Source organism: Hemitrygon akajei, chromosome 30 (genome assembly GCF_048418815.1).
Source record: "Hemitrygon akajei chromosome 30, sHemAka1.3, whole genome shotgun sequence".
In the NCBI taxonomy this organism is placed as follows: domain Eukaryota; kingdom Metazoa; phylum Chordata; class Chondrichthyes; order Myliobatiformes; family Dasyatidae; genus Hemitrygon; species Hemitrygon akajei.
Window position 1 is genome coordinate 30,427,059 of NC_133153.1, and position 22,528 is coordinate 30,449,586.

General features: G+C 41.1%; 3 pseudogenes; all 3 read right to left on the reverse strand.

The window, feature by feature from the left end:
- Nucleotides 1–616: 616 nt before the first annotated feature.
- Nucleotides 617–8,769, reverse strand: LOC140718922 (UDP-glucuronosyltransferase 2A2 pseudogene; annotated as a pseudogene).
- LOC140718924 (UDP-glucuronosyltransferase 1-2 pseudogene) lies at nt 8,770–17,973 on the reverse strand (annotated as a pseudogene).
- Nucleotides 17,974–19,217: 1,244 nt separating this feature from the next.
- Nucleotides 19,218–20,831, reverse strand: LOC140718923 (UDP-glucuronosyltransferase 2A2 pseudogene; annotated as a pseudogene).
- Between the last annotated feature and the right edge of the window lie 1,697 nt (nt 20,832–22,528).

A 22,528-nucleotide genomic window follows, 5' to 3' on the forward strand; every position in this document is an offset into this window, starting at 1 on the left:
GTGGCAATAGAGGAGGCCATGTCAATAGTAGATAACCCCCCAACATACTTGCAGGTGAAGTGCTGCCTCACCTCGAAGGATTGTTTGGGACACAAAATGGTGGTGTGGCAGGGACGTGTAGAGGTGGGTGTAGCACTGTCCCACTGCAAGGTTAAGTGCCAGGTGGGAAACCAGTGGGGAGGGACAGGTAGATAAGAGAATCACAAAGGGAAAGTGTGGGGAGATTGGGATGGGGGGGGGGGGGTAGAGAAAGATGTACTTCCTGTGTAAATGGTGAAGTTACCAAGAATGATGTGCTGACCGGAGTGACTCCAGGTGGATAAGCATTTGTTGAGGAAATACTGCAAACTAGCTCAAACAACCAAAGACGGACATTTTTGCCTGTTAAATCACAGCCTACAACAATGGTGATGTGGAACAGGAATGGGCAGCTATGACAAATTGCAAATGACAGTGATGTGACCTCTTGCCATTTGTCAATTGATAGAGACATGACAGAATAGTTTGGAGGGTAGTCTTTCAGGCACAGAATTCCATGTTTTTTATGGTAGTATATGAATCACAAGGTAATGTATCATATTTTAAATAATCATAGATAAACATGAGTTTTCGTGTTTGATTTGATTTGGGTATTTGCATTTTGTTCCTGTTCATATCTTTGTACAAAAGATTTAAATCCACTGATATATATTACTAATGTTTGAGGTTCACTACATTTACAATATCTGAAAAGGAGGCTTCATGTATTCAAAACAAGAAAATCCTATTTAATTAAGTTGAAAGAATTTAAAACACCATCTTCCAAAACAAATTAGAGAAACCTTACTCATTCTTTTGCTTTTTCCTCTGGGCAATGTGACAAAGTTTCTTCAGTGCTACAACCATCAGCACTGTGACCATGAGTAACATGGACAACAGTAAGACCATCACGTCCACACAATAGTAAGCATACCAGGGCAGTCGGTAGGATTCAGAACGCAAATGGCCTGCTCCTTTGTGTCGGGCAACATACTCAATCCAGAAAACGGCTCGCTCCATTGGCGACTCTGGTTGGTCCCGGTGGAGGGCAGAGAGTTTCTTCATGTTGTCCCGGTAAAATGTGCCATTTATCACCTCATTAAGTGCCTGTAATAGATCTGCTGAATGCATGTTTGCAACATTAAGCATCTTTGCTGCACCTCGAGATTCAAGTCGAAGTAAATTGTCAAACTGGTCTAAAATTAGAGGCATGCCAATCACTGGCACCCCATGGTAGATGGCCTCGTAAATGCCATTGGTACCACCATGAGAAATGAAGACTCGTGTGTTGGGGTGTCCCAGAAGGTCGTTCTGAGGGATCCATTTTGTCAGTAGTGTATTATTACCTACATTGGGAGGGGTTTCTCCATCATATCTCCAAATCACCTTCTGGGGTACTTGAGCAAATGCCTCAGCTATTTCCATTGTAATCTGCTTTGGCAAAGAATTGATAACAGATCCTAACGACATCACAATAAGTCCATGCTTTCCTGAGCTTTGAACAAACTCTTCAAACTCTGCCACTAGTGGTTGGGCTGGTTTACACTGGAAGCCTCCAATGTAGACAATATTTGGCATGGTGGGTCTTGGGAATTCAAATACAAAATCTACTCTCATCAGCCACACATCAGCCCTCAGCAGAATTGTCTTGATATCTGTGTCTGGACCCAAATATCGATGACAGAGCTCATTGTAGTTGGGATAAATGGTAAGTTCTACAATGGATTGAAAGATTAGATGTTGGATGAAGTTTTGTGTTCTTTGAAGAAAGGACATTTTGTCTGTTAGGTTTGAGCCTAAGGTTGGGACATAAGAAAGGGGGGATGGGGCAAACAAGAAGTGAGCCTCACCAGATTCTAACCATCGAACATTATACACCAAGGGAAGTTTTAAATAATAAGCAAGCATTGATCCAGTAACAAAAAAAGGGTCTGTAAGCACCAGGTCAAAGTTTGCCTTTTCAAGTTGGCTTAGTAATGTTTTGTTTTGAAATATTTCACTGGTAATAAAATGGAAAACCTTCTGACAGTTCTGAAAACACTGTAGAATTTCAGATTGGAACTCAATATTGTCACTGAAGCTCCACCCATCCTGCCCAAGCTGCAGTGCTTTTTGAAGAATTTTACCAACTATATCCTTTATTTCAAGGTTTTTCATTGGCATTACAATAGATTGATATAGGTCGGGCCTTTCTTTGATGTACCAACTTTTCTCAACATAAATCACCGTGAAGTTGTGTCCACGAGGTTTCAGTTCCTCCAAGAGAATTCTCATGTTGATCCAATGACTTCCATCGACAGGTACAACTAATATATTAGCTGACTGAGCGATGGGACAAAGCAAACTGATGATAATACCAAAGACAAATGGAACAAGTGCTCGGCTTATCCATCCAGAACCTTCCATATTAAGACGAATATCCAAAACCTGTTCGACAATGGAAAAGAAATACTGTTAACAAAACATCAATTTGTTATTCAATTAAATGTGCTAGGTTTTCTCAAATTGACTCCTTCTACCTTAGGCCACAAACTTATCAATCACATCTCGTATGTTACATTCAACAATAGCTTATCAAATATTAGGCCAAAACTGATCAGTAAATGTTGCACTTCCATTTTGAACTTATGGTTCTTTTGGGAGCCAGCATGGATTCTATGGGCCTCTTCTGACCAATACCCCAACTTCTCTTCCCCGTTCCATGGACAGAGAAGTCCTTAAGTTTCTCCCACAATCTCTTATTCCATTTATGAAGGAGAAACTTGCTTGAGCACATTCAGCTAGTGCTGAGGAATCTGCCTGTTGGGTCTATGCCAACTTAGACCTAGAATGGAAGATCAACTTTGTGCTTTACAATGGAGGAGAATGGCTCCAGAAGAAATTAGTTTACATTTCATCATGCACTTAATTTCAAATATTTAAATATTTTACATACTTCGTCATGATTGCTTCTGTAAGGTAATCCAAAGTCTTAACACGCATGAATTTGATGTGGATAAATCTCCCTGCCTCCAAGTCTTAATTGCCTTTTACATATATTAGTGGCATTTTACAATATGGTCAGTTTATTTTTATTTATTTGGGAGATACAATACAGTACAGAATAGGTCCTGAGCAGCACCACCTACAAACTTTGATTTAAACCTAGATTAATCACAGAACAATTTACATTAACCAATTAATCTATTAAACAGCATGTCTTTGGAATGTTGTGGGGAACCGGAGGATATGGAGGAATCGCAACCATTCTATGGGGGTGGGGCTGGGGGTTAGATAGGTACAAATTCCTTAGAGAGGACACTGAGATTGAACTCCTAACTCCAATGCCCTGGGCTGCAATAGTGTTGTGCTAACTGCAATGCCACTCATTATCCACCCGCACTTTGTTGGGAGTTGGGAAGCAATTGACACACCCAGAGGACCACACTGTGGTCAAAGGGAGAATGTTTATACTACACAGAAAACACTCCACCCCCTGTCCCATTATATTTGCTGTTCCAGTTTCCTCAGAGATCTGTGGTAGCTTGATTGTCCAATGTAAATTACCCTGGCGATGGACAAGTGGGATGGATGGGTTGGAAGACAAAATGTATGACAGAACATCGGGGAGATAAGGAAAGGAGAAAATGGGACCAATGTGGTTTTCTTTTGGGAGCCAGTGTGAACTCTGTGGGTCAAGCAACCTGACCAAAAGCCGTCAGTAACTCAGATAACCTCACACCACAACGGTACTTAATAAAGTTGCCACTGAGAGTATGTTTACTCTTAGATTGCACAGTTAATTACATGTGATCTGGTAAACCGTACTTTTGCTGTACATTTGGAGACGCTGACCCTGGCCAAATCTTTTGGATTTATGTTCATCCAAGCTTCCTGCTTTTGGCCATCTGACAGGTGCAGGAATCTGTTACTTTGTCAAATTGTAACCAGTAAAAACATCTTTACACCAGTAGGTAATTGTGAGTTTCAATTTACTGGTGTTTCAACTCTCCCAACACTCTCTGAATCCCGGAGAAGGAAACTAAATTCTATCCGTGTCCGCATCTTTTACAAAGTTGGTTTCTGTAAACGGAACATCGCCGCTCACCGGGACAATTAACATTTATCTCAAACATTATTTTCAGTTTTTAACAGTTATAACAACTTAATCCCCACGCTATTAAGTGAAGGAGAGGATAAGAGGGAGTCGAATATTCATCGGTGAACCAGCCTTTCCTCCGATGCTGCTTCTAAATATGTTCACATTGCGAGAACTAGGCACACAGCTTCAGACCAGATTATGATTGCATCTGTAAGATTACTTGTACTTTAAAGTTTCTGTACTTTTTGTCAACTAAATGTAACATCTCACTTACTTTTTAAGCCAATATTGAGCGTCCGAGAAAGTCTCATCCTGGAGATAGAGATCAAGCAATACGCAGCAAAATTCAAGACTTTCCACACGGACCGGATATTCCAGGATCGCCAGAAACCGACTGTAAAAATATCTAAATTGCCTAGTCTTTGGTTTATTTCGGTCAGAAACACCTCATTCATAGGGCGTGCATTCGGGCCGAGTAGGCGATGCCGATCACTAATTGTTCTCCGCAAAGTTGCTGGCGACACACCTCCTTCAACTGCCGTAGTCCATGCCGAATCATTTCAGAGGGTAAAAAGCGATTTGCTGCGTCTTTGGAGGGGCGCATGTAGCACGGGGGATATCCATCACTGAGGGGATTCCTTCATCCAGAACCTGGAACCCAACTGGCATCTCTCCCTCATACCCTCTTCCCTTGTGCTGCGTCCCGCACCTCCTGCCAAGAAAGACCCATTGCTTTCCAGAAACCAGATACTGCCGAGCACTCCCGATTGTTCCATGACATCCAACTGGAATGAATGTTACAGCACGTTACCAAAACTAGCCCAACTAACTGACACAACATTCACAGGCTGAGCAAATGGCTCCTTATCTCCACCACATCCAAAACTCTAGTCTATGAAGGTTTACATAACACACTGCATTTGCAGAAAAGCTGTTGAAAGCGTAAAGGCATAGCAGTGGATATACTATAAAACAGGTTCTTAACTAGGGCATTACATAGGATAAGAACTGTTGTCATTTAGATGATCCCCAAGAACTGCCCATTAAATAAAGACAATTTTTTTTCCCCTTCGTAAGGTTAAAAACTGAAGAGAAATACTCCTTGAGAGCCTCACACATCTTCTGTGATTCGCTACAAAGATGTCCACTTTGGTCTTTAAGGAGCCCTAATTTCTTTCCAGTTACCAGTTTAAACCCTTAATACCATTATAAAACTCTTGGATTTTCCTTCATCTTCTCTGCCACATCAATCTCATGCTCCCTTTTTTCCCTTCCTCACTCCCATCTTGAGTAGACTCCTGCAAACCCCACACTCCTTCCAGGATTCGTTTGATCCCAGTTGCCTGAACCTGACCCATGGCTACTCCTTCATTCTGAGCAGAACCTCAATACTGCACAGTTAAGTTTAATTTCATACAGCTCCCCAGAGCAGAGTTCAATTTCTTTTTCTGTATTAAAGACCCTACACTCAGTGGCAACTTTAGATGGTACACCTGTACACCTGCTCATATATGGAAATCTCCAGTTACCTATAAATGTGGCAGCAACTCAATGCATAAAAGCATGGTTAAGAGGTTCAGTTGTTGTTCAGACCAAACATCAGAATGGCGAAGAAATGTGATCAAAATCACTCTAACCTTGGAATGATTGGTGGTGCCATTTTGGGTGGTTTGAATTTCTCACAAACGGCTGACCTCCTGGAATGTTCAGTCACAAATCTCTAGAAAATGGTGTGAAAAATGAAAATAGCATGTCTTGTTAATGAGTGAAGTTAGTGGTGAATGGCCAGACTGGTTCTAGCTGACAGGAGGGAGACAAAAACTCAAATAACCATGCATTACAGTGCTGTGCAGAAAATACTATGAGGCTTACTCAAGTCTTCCTTCCTGGGTCAGCGTGGGAACTGGTTGATAACTTCAATGTCTGCAGTTGTGTTATGATTAGCTGGATCCTGGAAGTGTTTCTTTCATTGAGAATTGATGGCATCATTGTCCTTTAGCAGCCTTTGCCCATCTTTGGAGCAAAGGGGGTTTAGGCCACAGTACACTGTCTAGTGGCAAAAAAGAAACCCCTGTTTTCACCAGGGTCAGCATTCTGCTGTATTTTTAGGGCCCTCTCCATCCACCACTGATTCTTTATTTCCTTTACTCTACCCTGGACTACAGCCGGACTTTGGAGTGAGCTTGTCTTTTTGCCTTGCAGTTGATGTCCTTCTGCCAGACACAGAACGCTTTCCTTTTGCTGTTGATTAGCTCTTCTATTTCATTGTCAATTTCATCAAACAAATTTGTTTTTTTTCCTGGTCTTGTCTGCAACAATGTTTTTTGCAAGTATCAAGGATGGATGGCTTGCAAAAAATTGAGGAACAACAAGGCCATTGGTTTTGTAAAGACTTTTAACAGGATTCCTCAAGAAAGTTGGCACAGAACTTTTAAATCATACTCATGACATGCTTGTCAAGATCTGGGACCAGGAGTAGATTCCAGCTGTACTCAGAGACACCGTGATTGTCACACTCTTCAAAAAGGGTGACAAATCAGCCTACAGAAATTATAGAGGGATCTCCTTTTTCTCCACAAAAGGAGGGGTACGTACCTGAATTTTAAGTGACTGGCTTTCACCTCTGACTGAAGATCTCCTGCTTGGGTCTCAGTGTGGCTTCCTTCCAGACAGAGCAACATCTGATATGATTTTTATAGCACCTCAATTGCAGGAGAAAGCCCAGGAACAAAGTGTCCCACTTTATTTGGCCTTCATAGACCTTATAAAAGCATTTGCCACTGTAAATCATCCTGCCCTTTTGGAAGGCAGGCACTGTCCAAAATCAGGTGCTCAGAGAAATACCTCAAGCTCCTGCAGCTCTTACACAATGATATGAGTGAAAGAGTCATCAGAGACTGGGAAATAAATACAAGGAAGACTCTATCACAGTTTGCCAGTTCGTTGGTCAATTCTCATGTGATACTTTGTTCCCTGTTACGATTAGAACCATTAGTTCTAAGTTCTGCTCTAGTTTCTAGAGAGTCCCTGGGGATTCCGTCTCCTTGTCAAGATCCCTCTGGTTTCCTGCTCTACGTTCAGGTCTACGCCAGCCTCCCCAACTGAGTCAACGTGCCAGTGTCCTGCACTTGAGTTCTCCTCCGTTGCCCTCGTGTAACAGTTTTCTGCCTCTAGCGTGTCCAATTCCTTAATAATCTTATATGTTTCAATCAGATCCCCTTTCGTCCTTCTAAATTCCAGTGTGTACAAGCCCAGTGGCTCCAATCTTTCAACATATGACAGTCCCGCCATCCCGGAAATCAACCTCGTGAACCTATGCTGCACTTCCTCAATAGCAAGAATGTCCTTCCTCAAATTTGGAGACCTAAACTGAACACAATACTTCAGGTGTGGTCTCACCAGGGCCCTGTACAACTGCAGAAGGACCTCTTTGCTCCTATACTCAACTCCCCTTGTTATGAAGGCCAACATGCCATTAGCTTTCTTCACGGCCTGCTGTACCTGCATGCTTACTTTCAGTGACTGATGAGCAAGGACACCTAGATCTCATTGTACTTCCCATTTTCCGAACATGACACCATTCAGGTAGTAATCTGCCTTCCTGTTCTTGCCACCAAAGTGGATAACCTCACATTTATCCACATTAAACTGCATCTGCCATGCATCTGCCCACTCACCCAACCTGTCCAAGTCACCCTGCATTCTTCTAACATCCTCCTCATATTTCACACTACCACCCAGCTTTGGGTCATCTGCAAATTTTCTAATGTTACTTTTAATCCCTTCATCTAAATCATTAATGTATATTGTAAATAGCTGTGGTCCCAGCTAGTCACTGCATGAAAATGCCATGAAAATCAGAAACATTTCAAAGGAATATTTATTTATTTACAGTTCAGCTCAATTAATTATGCTGTAACTATTTTAATTTTTTAAAAGTACATTTTTGTACATAATCAGTGGCATTACATGGAGAATGGCAAAGGAATATTACTTTATTAACACAACTCAATCAGTTGTAACTATTTTAAAAACAAAAGTAATGTTTGTACATCATCAGTGGCATAACATGGGTGACACAGCAGTGTAATGGAACCTGATGCTTAGACATCTAAGCAACATTCCAACATATGTGATGTAAGAATTGACTGCACATCATATGATCAACCAGCCTGAGAAATGTAGCAATTCCTGCTCAGCAACACAGACAAAATACTGGAGGAACTCAGCAGGTCAGGCAGCATCAATGGAAATGAATAAACAGTCAAAAAGAATCAACAGTGCTGATGAAGGGCCTCACCTCAAAATGGTGTAATGTTCATTTGTTACTATCGATGCTGTCTGACCTGCTGAGTTCTGCCTGCATTTGTGAATATTACTCTGGAATTCCTGCAGAATCTCTTGTATTCATGAAATTCTACTCAGCACCGACATTGTATCCATCTATCTGTAATTATTGCTGTACTTCTCTATCTGAGCTTCAGTCAGATACTTGCATAATAATGCCCAGGGTTATTGACCAGAAAGTGTAGTTGGAAGATTGTTCACTTACTTCTGTGGTTTAAAAAAATTCCATTACTCAGTCATCAGCTTCAGATGGACACGAGAGAGTCTGCAAATTCTGGAAATCTTGAGCAATGCAGACAAAGAATGCTGGAGTAACTCGTCAGGCAGCAACTACAGAGAGGAATAAATAGTCAACGGTTTAGGCTGAGAACCTTCATCTGAATGGAAAGGTAGAGGGCAGAATCCAGAATAATGTGAGGATAGGGAAGGAGTACTGTCCGGCAAGGGAGAGTGGGAAACTCTCCTCTGGTGAGCTACAGTTGGGCAGATGGGGGAGGGGTTGGTGTATGAAGCTGGAAGGAGCTAAGTGGAATGGCAGAAGGGCTGAAGAAGTCTGATAGGAGATTTGGTGCCAGACGGAAGTGATAGGGAGGTGAAGAGAAGAGGTGAGAGGGTAACCAGAATGGGCAATAAAAAAAATGAGAAGGCAGAGAGAGGATGAAATACTGGAAGTTAGAGAACTCGATATTCATGTAATCAGCTTGGAGACTGCCCAGACTTAATATGAGGTGTTGATCCTCCAACCTGAGGGTCAACTCTCGTGGCAATAGAGGAGGCCATGTCAATAGTAGATAACCCCCAACATACTTGCAGGTGAAGTGCTGCCTCACCTCGAAGGATTGTTTGGGACACAAAATGGTGGTGTGGCAGGGACGTGTAGAGGTGGGTGTAGCACTGTCCCACTGCAAGGTTAAGTGCCAGGTGGGAAACCAGTGGGGAGGGACAGGTAGATAAGAGAATCACAAAGGGAAAGTGTGGGGAGATTGGGATGGGGGGGGGGGGGGTAGAGAAAGATGTACTTCCTGTGTAAATGGTGAAGTTACCAAGAATGATGTGCTGACCGGAGTGACTCCAGGTGGATAAGCATTTGTTGAGGAAATACTGCAAACTAGCTCAAACAACCAAAGATGGACATTTTTGCCTGTTAAATCACAGCCTACAACAATGGTGATGTGGAACAGGAATGGGCAGCTATGACAAATTGCAAATGACAGTGATGTGACCTCTTGCCATTTGTCAATTGATAGAGACATGACAGAATAGTTTGGAGAGTAGTCTTTCAGGCACAGAATTCCATGTTTTTTATGGTAGTATATGAATCACAAGGTAATGTATCATATTTTAAATAATCATAGATAAACATGAGTTTTCCTGTTTGATTTGATTTAGGTATTTGCATTTTGTTCCTGTTCATATCTTTGTACAAAAGATTTAAATCCACTGATATATATTACTAATGTTTGAGGTTCACTACATTTACAATATCTGAAAAGGAGGCTTCATGTATTCAAAACAAGAAAAGCCTATTTAATTAAGTTGAAAGAATTTAAAACACCATCTTCCAAAACAAATTAGAGAAACCTTACTCATTCTTTTGCTTTTTCCTCTGGGCAATGTGACAAAGTTTCTTCAGTGCTACAACCATCAGCACTGTGACCATGAGTAACATGGACAACAGTAAGACCATCACAATAGTAAGCATACCAGGGCAGTCGGTAGGATTCAGAAATCAAATGGCCTGCTCCTTTGTGTCGGGCAACATACTCAATCCAGAAAACGGCTCGCTCCATTGGCGACTCTGGTTGGTCCCGGTGGAGGGCAGAGAGTTTCTTCATGTTGTCCCGGTAAAATGTGCCATTTATCACCTCATTAAGTGCCTGTAATAGATCTGCTGAATGCATGTTTGCAACATTAAGCATCTTTGCTGCACCTCGAGATTCAAGTCGAAGTAAATTGTCAAACTGGTCTAAAATTAGAGGCATGCCAATCACTGGCACCCCATGGTAGATGGCCTCGTAAATGCCATTGGTACCACCATGAGAAATGAAGACTCGTGTGTTGGGGTGTCCCAGAAGGTCGTTCTGAGGGATCCATTTTGTCAGTAGTGTATTATTACCTACATTGGGAGGGGTTTCTCCATCATATCTCCAAATCACCTTCTGGGGTACTTGAGCAAATGCCTCAGCTATTTCCATTGTAATCTGCTTTGGCAAAGAATTGATAACAGATCCTAACGACATCACAATAAGTCCATGCTTTCCTGAGCTTTGAACAAACTCTTCAAACTCTGCCACTAGTGGTTGGGCTGGTTTACACTGGAAGCCTCCAATGTAGACAATATTTGGCATGGTGGGTCTTGGGAATTCAAATACAAAATCTACTCTCATCAGCCACACATCAGCCCTCAGCAGAATTGTCTTGATATCTGTGTCTGGACCCAAATATCGATGACAGAGCTCATTGTAGTTGGGATAAATGGTAAGTTCTACAATGGATTGAAAGATTAGATGTTGGATGAAGTTTTGTGTTCTTTGAAGAAAGGACATTTTGTCTGTTAGGTTTGAGCCTAAGGTTGGGACATAAGAAAGGGGGGATGGGGCAAACAAGAAGTGAGCCTCACCAGATTCTAACCATCGAACATTATACACCAAGGGAAGTTTTAAATAATAAGCAAGCATTGATCCAGTAACAAAAAAAGGGTCTGTAAGCACCAGGTCAAAGTTTGCCTTTTCAAGTTGGCTTAGTAATGTTTTGTTTTGAAATATTTCACTGGTAATAAAATGGAAAACCTTCTGACAGTTCTGAAAACACTGTAGAATTTCAGATTGGAACTCAATATTGTCACTGAAGCTCCACCCATCCTGCCCAAGCTGCAGTGCTTTTTGAAGAATTTTACCAACTATATCCTTTATTTCAAGGTTTTTCATTGGCATTACAATAGATTGATATAGGTCGGGCCTTTCTTTGATGTACCAACTTTTCTCAACATAAATCACCGTGAAGTTGTGTCCACGAGGTTTCAGTTCCTCCAAGAGAATTCTCATGTTGATCCAATGACTTCCATCGACAGGTACAACTAATATATTAGCTGACTGAGCGATGGGACAAAGCAAACTGATGATAATACCAAAGACAAATGGAACAAGTGCTCGGCTTATCCATCCAGAACCTTCCATATTAAGACGAATATCCAAAACCTGTTCGACAATGGAAAAGAAATACTGTTAACAAAACATCAATTTGTTATTCAATTAAATGTGCTAGGTTTTCTCAAATTGACTCCTTCTACCTTAGGCCACAAACTTATCAATCACATCTCGTATGTTACATTCAACAATAGCTTATCAAATATTAGGCCAAAACTGATCAGTAAATGTTGCACTTCCATTTTGAACTTATGGTTCTTTTGGGAGCCAGCATGGATTCTATGGGCCTCTTCTGACCAATACCCCAACTTCTCTTCCCCGTTCCATGGACAGAGAAGTCCTTAAGTTTCTCCCACAATCTCTTATTCCATTTATGAAGGAGAAACTTGCTTGAGCACATTCAGCTAGTGCTGAGGAATCTGCCTGTTGGGTCTATGCCAACTTAGACCTAGAATGGAAGATCAACTTTGTGCTTTACAATGGAGGAGAATGGCTCCAGAAGAAATTAGTTTACATTTCATCATGCACTTAATTTCAAATATTTAAATATTTTACATACTTCGTCATGATTGCTTCTGTAAGGTAATCCAAAGTCTTAACACGCATGAATTTGATGTGGATAAATCTCCCTGCCTCCAAGTCTTAATTGCCTTTTACATATATTAGTGGCATTTTACAATATGGTCAGTTTATTTTTATTTATTTGGGAGATACAATACAGTACAGAATAGGTCCTGAGCAGCACCACCTACAAACTTTGATTTAAACCTAGATTAATCACAGAACAATTTACATTAACCAATTAATCTATTAAACAGCATGTCTTTGGAATGTTGTGGGGAACCGGAGGATATGGAGGAATCGCAACCATTCTATGGGGGTGGGGCTGGGGGTTAGATAGGTACAAATTCCTTAGAGAGGACACTGAGATTGAACTCCTAACTCCAATGCCCTGGGCTGCAATAGTGTTGTGCTAACTGCAATGCCACTCATTATCCACCCGCACTTTGTTGGGAGTTGGGAAGCAATTGACACACCCAGAGGACCACACTGTGGTCAAAGGGAGAATGTTTATACTACACAGAAAACACTCCACCCCCTGTCCCATTATATTTGCTGTTCCAGTTTCCTCAGAGATCTGTGGTAGCTTGATTGTCCAATGTAAATTACCCTGGCGATGGACAAGTGGGATGGATGGGTTGGAAGACAAAATGTATGACAGAACATCGGGGAAATAAGGAAAGGAGAAAATGGGACCAATGTGGTTTTCTTTTGGGAGCCAGTGTGAACTCTGTGGGTCAAGCAACCTGACCAAAAGCCGTCAGTAACTCAGATAACCTCACACCACAACGGTACTTAATAAAGTTGCCACTGAGAGTATGTTTACTCTTAGATTGCACAGTTAATTACATGTGATCTGGTAAACCGTACTTTTGCTGTACATTTGGAGACGCTGACCCTGGCCAAATCTTTTGGATTTATGTTCATCCAAGCTTCCTGCTTTTGGCCATCTGACAGGTGCAGGAATCTGTTACTTTGTCAAATTGTAACCAGTAAAAACATCTTTACACCAGTAGGTAATTGTGAGTTTCAATTTACTGGTGTTTCAACTCTCCCAACACTCTCTGAATCCCGGAGAAGGAAACTAAATTCTATCCGTGTCCGCATCTTTTACAAAGTTGGTTTCTGTAAACGGAACATCGCCGCTCACCGGGACAATTAACATTTATCTCAAACATTATTTTCAGTTTTTAACAGTTATAACAACTTAATCCCCACGCTATTAAGTGAAGGAGAGGATAAGAGGGAGTCGAATATTCATCGGTGAACCAGCCTTTCCTCCGATGCTGCTTCTAAATATGTTCACATTGCGAGAACTAGGCACACAGCTTCAGACCAGATTATGATTGCATCTGTAAGATTACTTGTACTTTAAAGTTTCTGTACTTTTTGTCAACTAAATGTAACATCTCACTTACTTTTTAAGCCAATATTGAGCGTCCGAGAAAGTCTCATCCTGGAGATAGAGATCAAGCAATACGCAGCAAAATTCAAGACTTTCCACACGGACCGGATATTCCAGGATCGCCAGAAACCGACTGTAAAAATATCTAAATTGCCTAGTCTTTGGTTTATTTCGGTCAGAAACACCTCATTCATAGGGCGTGCATTCGGGCCGAGTAGGCGATGCCGATCACTAATTGTTCTCCGCAAAGTTGCTGGCGACACACCTCCTTCAACTGCCGTAGTCCATGCCGAATCATTTCAGAGGGTAAAAAGCGATTTGCTGCGTCTTTGGAGGGGCGCATGTAGCACGGGGGATATCCATCACTGAGGGGATTCCTTCATCCAGAACCTGGAACCCAACTGGCATCTCTCCCTCATACCCTCTTCCCTTGTGCTGCGTCCCGCACCTCCTGCCAAGAAAGACCCATTGCTTTCCAGAAACCAGATACTGCCGAGCACTCCCGATTGTTCCATGACATCCAACTGGAATGAATGTTACAGCACGTTACCAAAACTAGCCCAACTAACTGACACAACATTCACAGGCTGAGCAAATGGCTCCTTATCTCCACCACATCCAAAACTCTAGTCTATGAAGGTTTACATAACACACTGCATTTGCAGAAAAGCTGTTGAAAGCGTAAAGGCATAGCAGTGGATATACTATAAAACAGGTTCTTAACTAGGGCATTACATAGGATAAGAACTGTTGTCATTTAGATGATCCCCAAGAACTGCCCATTAAATAAAGACAATTTTTTTTCCCCTTCGTAAGGTTAAAAACTGAAGAGAAATACTCCTTGAGAGCCTCACACATCTTCTGTGATTCGCTACAAAGATGTCCACTTTGGTCTTTAAGGAGCCCTAATTTCTTTCCAGTTACCAGTTTAAACCCTTAATACCATTATAAAACTCTTGGATTTTCCTTCATCTTCTCTGCCACATCAATCTCATGCTCCCTTTTTTCCCTTCCTCACTCCCATCTTGAGTAGACTCCTGCAAACCCCACACTCCTTCCAGGATTCGTTTGATCCCAGTTGCCTGAACCTGACCCATGGCTACTCCTTCATTCTGAGCAGAACCTCAATACTGCACAGTTAAGTTTAATTTCATACAGCTCCCCAGAGCAGAGTTCAATTTCTTTTTCTGTATTAAAGACCCTACACTCAGTGGCAACTTTAGATGGTACACCTGTACACCTGCTCATATATGGAAATCTCCAGTTACCTATAAATGTGGCAGCAACTCAATGCATAAAAGCATGGTTAAGAGGTTCAGTTGTTGTTCAGACCAAACATCAGAATGGCGAAGAAATGTGATCAAAATCACTCTAACCTTGGAATGATTGGTGGTGCCATTTTGGGTGGTTTGAATTTCTCACAAACGGCTGACCTCCTGGAATGTTCAGTCACAAATCTCTAGAAAATGGTGTGAAAAATGAAAATAGCATGTCTTGTTAATGAGTGAAGTTAGTGGTGAATGGCCAGACTGGTTCTAGCTGACAGGAGGGAGACAAAAACTCAAATAACCATGCATTACAGTGCTGTGCAGAAAATACTATGAGGCTTACTCAAGTCTTCCTTCCTGGGTCAGCGTGGGAACTGGTTGATAACTTCAATGTCAGCAGTTGTGTTATGATTAGCTGGATCCTGGAAGTGTTTCTTTCATTGAGAATTGATGGCATCATTGTCCTTTAGCAGCCTTTGCCCATCTTTGGAGCAAAGGGGGTTTAGGCCACAGTACACTGTCTAGTGGCAAAAAAGAAACCCCTGTTTTCACCAGGGTCAGCATTCTGCTGTATTTTTAGGGCCCTCTCCATCCACCACTGATTCTTTATTTCCTTTACTCTACCCTGGACTACAGCCGGACTTTGGAGTGAGCTTGTCTTTTTGCCTTGCAGTTGATGTCCTTCTGCCAGACACAGAACGCTTTCCTTTTGCTGTTGATTAGCTCTTCTATTTCATTGTCAATTTCATCAAACAAATTTGTTTTTTTTCCTGGTCTTGTCTGCAACAATGTTTTTTGCAAGTATCAAGGATGGATGGCTTGCAAAAAATTGAGGAACAACAAGGCCACTGGTTTTGTAGAGACTTTTAACAGGATTCCTCAAGAAAGTTGGCACAGAACTTTTAAATCATACTCATGACATGCTTGTCAAGATCCGGGACCAGGAGTAGATTCCAGCTGAACTCAGAGACACTGTGATTGGCACACTCCTCAAAAAGGGTGACAGATCAGCCTACAGAAATTATAGAGGGATCTCCTTCCTCTCTACAACAGGAAAGGTACCCACCCGAATTTTAAGTGACTGGCTTTCACCTCTAACAGAAGATCTCCTGCCTGGGTCTCAGTGTGGCTTCCTTCCAGACAGAGCAACATCTGATATGATTTTTATAGCACCTCAATTGCAGGAGAAAGCCCAGGAACAAAGTGTCCCACTTTATTTGGCCTTCATAGACCTTATAAAAGCATTTGCCACTGTAAATCATCCTGCCCTTTTGGTAGGCAGGCACTGTCCAAAATCAGGTGCTCAGAGAAATACCTCAAGCTCCTGCAGCTCTTACACAATGATATGAGTGAAAGAGTCATCAGAGACTGGGAAATAAATACAAGGAAGACTCTATCACAGTTTGCCAGTTCGTTGGTCAATTCTCATGTGATACTTTGTTCCCTGTTACGATTAGAACCATTAGTTCTAAGTTCTGCTCTAGTTTCTAGAGAGTCCCTGTGGATTCCGTCTCCTTGTCAAGATCCCTCTGGTTTCCTGCTCTACGTTCAGGTCTACGCCAGCCTCCCCAACTGAGTCAACGTGCCAGTGTCCTGCACTTGAGTTCTCCTCCGTTGCCCTCGTGTAACAGTTTTCTGCCTCTAGCGTGTCCAATTCCTTAATAATCTTATATGTTTCAATCAGATCCCCTTTCGTCCTTCTAAATTCCAGTGTGTACAAGCCCAGTGGCTCCAATCTTTCAACATATGACAGTCCCGCCATCCCGGAAATCAACCTCGTGAACCTATGCTGCACTTCCTCAATAGCAAGAATGTCCTTCCTCAAATTTGGAGACCTAAACTGAACACAATACTTCAGGTGTGGTCTCACCAGGGCCCTGTACAACTGCAGAAGGACCTCTTTGCTCCTATACTCAACTCCCCTTGTTATGAAGGCCAACATGCCATTAGCTTTCTTCACGGCCTGCTGTACCTGCATGCTTACTTTCAGTGACTGATGAGCAAGGACACCTAGATCTCATTGTACTTCCCATTTTCCGAACATGACACCATTCAGGTAGTAATCTGCCTTCCTGTTCTTGCCACCAAAGTGGATAACCTCACATTTATCCACATTAAACTGCATCTGCCATGCATCTGCCCACTCACCCAACCTGTCCAAGTCACCCTGCATTCTTCTAACATCCTCCTCATATTTCACACTACCACCCAGCTTTGGGTCATCTGCAAATTTTCTAATGTTACTTTTAATCCCTTCATCTAAATCATTAATGTATATTGTACATAGCTGTGGTCCCAGCTAGTCACTGCATGAAAATGCCATGAAAATCAGAAACATTTCAAAGGAATATTTATTTATTTACAGTTCAGCTCAATTAATTATGCTGTAACTATTTTAATTTTTTTAAAAGTACATTTTTGTACATAATCAGTGGCATTACATGGAGAATGGCAAAGGAATATTACTTTATTAACACAACTCAATCAGTTGTAACTATTTTAAAAACAAAAGTAATGTTTGTACATCATCAGTGGCATAACATGGGTGTCACAGCAGTGTAATGGAACCTGATGCTTAGACATCTAAGCAACATTCCAACATCTGTGATGTAAGAAGTGGCTGCACATCATATGAAGAACCAGTTTGAGAAATGTAGCAATTCCTGCTCAGCAACACACACAAAATCCTGGAGGAACTCAGCAGGTCAGGCAGCATCAATGGAAATGAATAAACAGTCAAAAAGAATCAACAGTGCTGATGAAGGGCCTCACCTCAAAATGGTGTAATGTTCATTTGTTACTATCGATGCTGTCTGACCTGCTGAGTTCTGCCTGCATTTGTGAATATTACTCTGGAATTCCTGCAGAATCTCTTGTATTCATGAAATTCTACTCAGCACCGACATTGTATCCATCTATCTGTAATTATTGCTGTACTTCTCTATCTGAGCTTCAGTCAGATACTTGCATAATAATGCCCAGGGTTATTGACCAGAAAGTGTAGTTGGAAGATAGTTCACTTACTTCTGTGGTTTAAAAAAATTCCATTACTCAGTCATCAGCTTCAGATGGACACGAGAGAGTCTGCAAATTCTGGAAATCTTGAGCAATGCAGACAAAGAATGCTGGAGTAACTCGTCAGGCAGCAACTACAGAGAGGAATAAATAGTCAACGGTTTAGGCTGAGAACCTTCATCTGAATGGAAAGGTAGAGGGCAGAATCCAGAATAATGTGAGGATAGGGAAGGAGTACTGTCCGGCAAGGGAGAGTGGGAAACTCTCCTCTGGTGAGCTACAGTTGGGCAGATGGGGGAGGGGTTGGTGTATGAAGCTGGAAGGAGCTAAGTGGAATGGCAGAAGGGCTGAAGAAGAAGAAGTCTGATAGGAGATTTGGTGCCACACGGAAGTGACAGGGAGGTGAAGAGAAGAGGTGAGAGGGTAACCAGAATGGGGAATAAAAAAATAAGAGAGAAGGCGGAGAGAGGATGAAATACTGGAAGTTAGAGAACTCGATATTCATGTAATCAGATTGGAGGCTGCCCAGACGTAATATGAGGTGTTGATCCTCCAACCTGAGGGTCAACTCTCTTGGCAATAGAGGAGGCCATGCCGATAGTAGATAACCCCCAACATACTTGCAGGTGAAGTGCTGCCTCACCTCGAAGGATTGTTTGGGACACTAAATGGTGGTGTGGCAGGGACGTGTAGAGGCGGGTGTAGCACTGTCTCAATGCAAGGTTAAGTGCCAGGTGGGAATCCAGTGGGGAGGGACACGTAGAAAAGAGAATCACAAAGGGAAAGTGTGGGGAGAGTGGGATGGGGGGGGGGGGGGTTAGGGAAAGAAGTGCGTCCTGTATAAATGGCAAAGTTTTCGAAAATGATGTGCTGAGCTGAGTGACTGCAGGTGGATATGCATTTGTTGAGGAAATATTGCAAACTAGCTCAAACAACCAAAGAGGGACATTTTTGCCTGTTAAACCACGACCTATAACAATGGGGATGTGGAACAGGAATGGGCAGCAATGACAAATTGCAAGGGACAGTGATGTGACCTCTTGCCATTTGTCAATTGATAGAGACATGACAGAATAGTTCGAAGAGTATTCTCTCAGGCACAGAATTCCATGTTTTTATGGTAGTATATGAATCACAAGGTAATGTATCATATTTTAAATAATCATAGATAAACATGAGTTTTCCTGTTTGATTTGATTTGGGTATTTGCATTTTGTTCCTGTTCATATCTTTGTACAAAAGATTTAAATCCACTGATATATATTACTAATGTTTGAGGTTCACTACATTTACAATATCTGAAAAGGAGGCTTCATGTATTCAAAACAAGAAAATCCTATTTAATTAAGTTGAAAGAATTTAAAACACCATCTTCCAAAACAAATTAGAGAAACCTTACTCATTCTTTTGCTTTTTCCTCTGGGCAATGTGACAAAGTTTCTTCAGTGCTACAACCATCAGCACTGTGACCATGAGTAACATGGACAACAGTAAGACCATCACGTCCACACAATAGTAAGCATACCAGGGCAGTCGGTAGGATTCAGAACGCAAATGGCCTGCTCCTTTGTGTCGGGCAACATACTCAATCCAGAAAACGGCTCGCTCCATTGGCGACTCTGGTTGGTCCCGGTGGAGGGCAGAGAGTTTCTTCATGTTGTCCCGGTAAAATGTGCCATTTATCACCTCATTAAGTGCCTGTAATAGATCTGCTGAATGCATGTTTGCAACATTAAGCATCTTTGCTGCACCTCGAGATTCAAGTCGAAGTAAATTGTCAAACTGGTCTAAAATTAGAGGCATGCCAATCACTGGCACCCCATGGTAGATGGCCTCGTAAATGCCATTGGTACCACCATGAGAAATGAAGACTCGTGTGTTGGGGTGTCCCAGAAGGTCGTTCTGAGGGATCCATTTTGTCAGTAGTGTATTATTACCTACATTGGGAGGGGTTTCTCCATCATATCTCCAAATCACCTTCTGGGGTACTTGAGCAAATGCCTCAGCTATTTCCATTGTAATCTGCTTTGGCAAAGAATTGATAACAGATCCTAACGACATCACAATAAGTCCATGCTTTCCTGAGCTTTGAACAAACTCTTCAAACTCTGCCACTAGTGGTTGGGCTGGTTTACACTGGAAGCCTCCAATGTAGACAATATTTGGCATGGTGGGTCTTGGGAATTCAAATACAAAATCTACTCTCATCAGCCACACATCAGCCCTCAGCAGAATTGTCTTGATATCTGTGTCTGGACCCAAATATCGATGACAGAGCTCATTGTAGTTGGGATAAATGGTAAGTTCTACAATGGATTGAAAGATTAGATGTTGGATGAAGTTTTGTGTTCTTTGAAGAAAGGACATTTTGTCTGTTATGAGCTAGTGACTGGGAGATAAGAAAGGGGGGATGGGGTAAAGAAGAAATGAGCCTCACCGGATTCTAACCATCGAACATTATACACCAAGAGAAGTTTTAAATAATAAGCAAGCATTGATCCAGTAACATAATAAGGGTCTGTAAGCACCAGGTCAAAGTTTGCCTTTTCAAGTTGGCTTCGCACTGTTTGGTTTTGAAGTATTTCACTGGTAAACCAATGTCACATTATGAGCATTCTGCACATATTGCAGAATTTCATATTGGAACTCAATAATATCTGTGAAGCTCCACCCATCCTGTCCAAGCTGCAGTGCTTTTTGAAGAATTTTACCAACTATATCCTTTATTTCAAGGATTTCATTGGAATTACAATAGATTGATATAGGTCGGGCCGTTCTTTGATGTACCAACTTTTCTCAACATAAATCACCGTGAAGTTGTGTCCACGAGGTTTCAGTTCCTCCAAGAGAATTCTCATGTTGATCCAATGACTTCCATCGACAGGTACAACTAATATATTAGCTGACCAAGTGATGGGACAAAGCAAACTGATGATAATACCAAAGACAAATGGGACAAGTGCTCGGCTTTTCCATCCAGAACCTTCCATGTTAAGAAGAATATCCAAAACCTGTTCGAGAATTGAAAAGAAATACTGTTCACAAAACAACAATTTGTTATTGAATAAATATAGTGTTTTATCTGGACATCATAACCAATTAGTCCTGTGGTTAGATTGAGTTATCATAAGTATTCTTATGCCATGGAAGTGGTGGAGGTCTCAAGATGGCGCTTATGGAGTGAAGCGGTTTTAGGCTTTGCTCCAAACCTCTTACTTTTTTTTAACCTACAAACACCCCGTAATTGATCTTTTTATACCTATTCTAAAGGGGTTTAAACATATGAAATTTTTTTCAACTCTTTGAATCACTTTCAACTCGCTGAAATGTCTAAAGCAAAGGAATCGAAACAGACGAAAGAACCGGTAACTTTAAAAGCAATTGCGAATCTTATGGACGACAGACTTGGAAAACTGGAGAGTAAATTAACCGCAAAGCTTTCTACGTTTGATGAAATTTTAAAGAAATTTGACGTAAAACTTCAAGCACTTACACTGGAATCACAAAAACAACAAGCAAGTATTTTAGTTCTTGAAGAAGCCGCTCGCCAGAGAGATCGTATAATTGAAACTTTGCAACAACAGCAAACTTCGACTTCTCAACAGATGGATCGTTATAAATCTAAAATCACCAATCTTGAAAACTGCTCTCGAAGACAAAATCTTTGGTTAATTGGGATTCCGGAAAAATTTGAGAATGGCGATCTCACTGTTTTCTTCTCCAAATTTTTAGTGGATGTCTTTGGCTCAGAAGTACTGGATTCCCCTCTAATAATCGACCGTGCACATCGCATTTCTCGTTTTCATTCAGATTCAAGTTTGAAACCACGACAAGTAATTCTCCGGATCCATTACCCTCATACCAAAGAACGTTTGATTCGGGCTGCACGGAAAAAGGGTATGATCAGCTTTCAAGATTTTAAATTCCGTATTCTGGAAGACTACAGTCCCGAAGTTTTAAGGGCAAGACTGGCTTTTAAATCGGTTATGTCGGAAATTCATCAGAAAGGCTACAAGCAAGCACTGTTATTTCCAGCACATTTGAGAGTTTCTCTCGAAGACGGAACTTATCGGCTGTTCAAATCTCTAGCGGATGCTCAAAGATTTCTGGAAGAATAACATTTTATTGGGTTGACTAATGTAATAATTAGTCTATAGATTTGGATCTTTTATAAAATGATGTTTTTTTATTATGTATGGCTTACATGTATTTTTTATACATGGTAAAAGTTCGTTTTTGGTTTATTCTGTTTGTTATTTTTTCATATTATTAATCTGTTAGTTTTGAAAGTAATTTATTAGGGTTTTCTTTTAAATTCGTATATACTTTTTTATATTTTTAACATTTAAATATTAAGATTTTTAAAAAATAAAATGTTGTTTCTTCTTCTGAAAGGCTTTAGTGCTTGGAACGTCACATCTGTTTTGATGTGTTTGAATAAGTTTTAAATTTTCTTTTAAAACACTAATTCAGTATTATTCATTTATGGGTTTTATCATTTTAATTTTTATTTTTTAAAATCCTTTTGTTTTATTTATATATATATATATATATATAAATATAATACTAACTTTATATTTTAATTTTTGTCATACCAACCCTTATAATATGGGTGGTTTGTATCTTTTATTCAACTTTTTTTTTGTTTGAGTTGCCGTCTTGAGACATGGGGGTAATTTTACTGTTA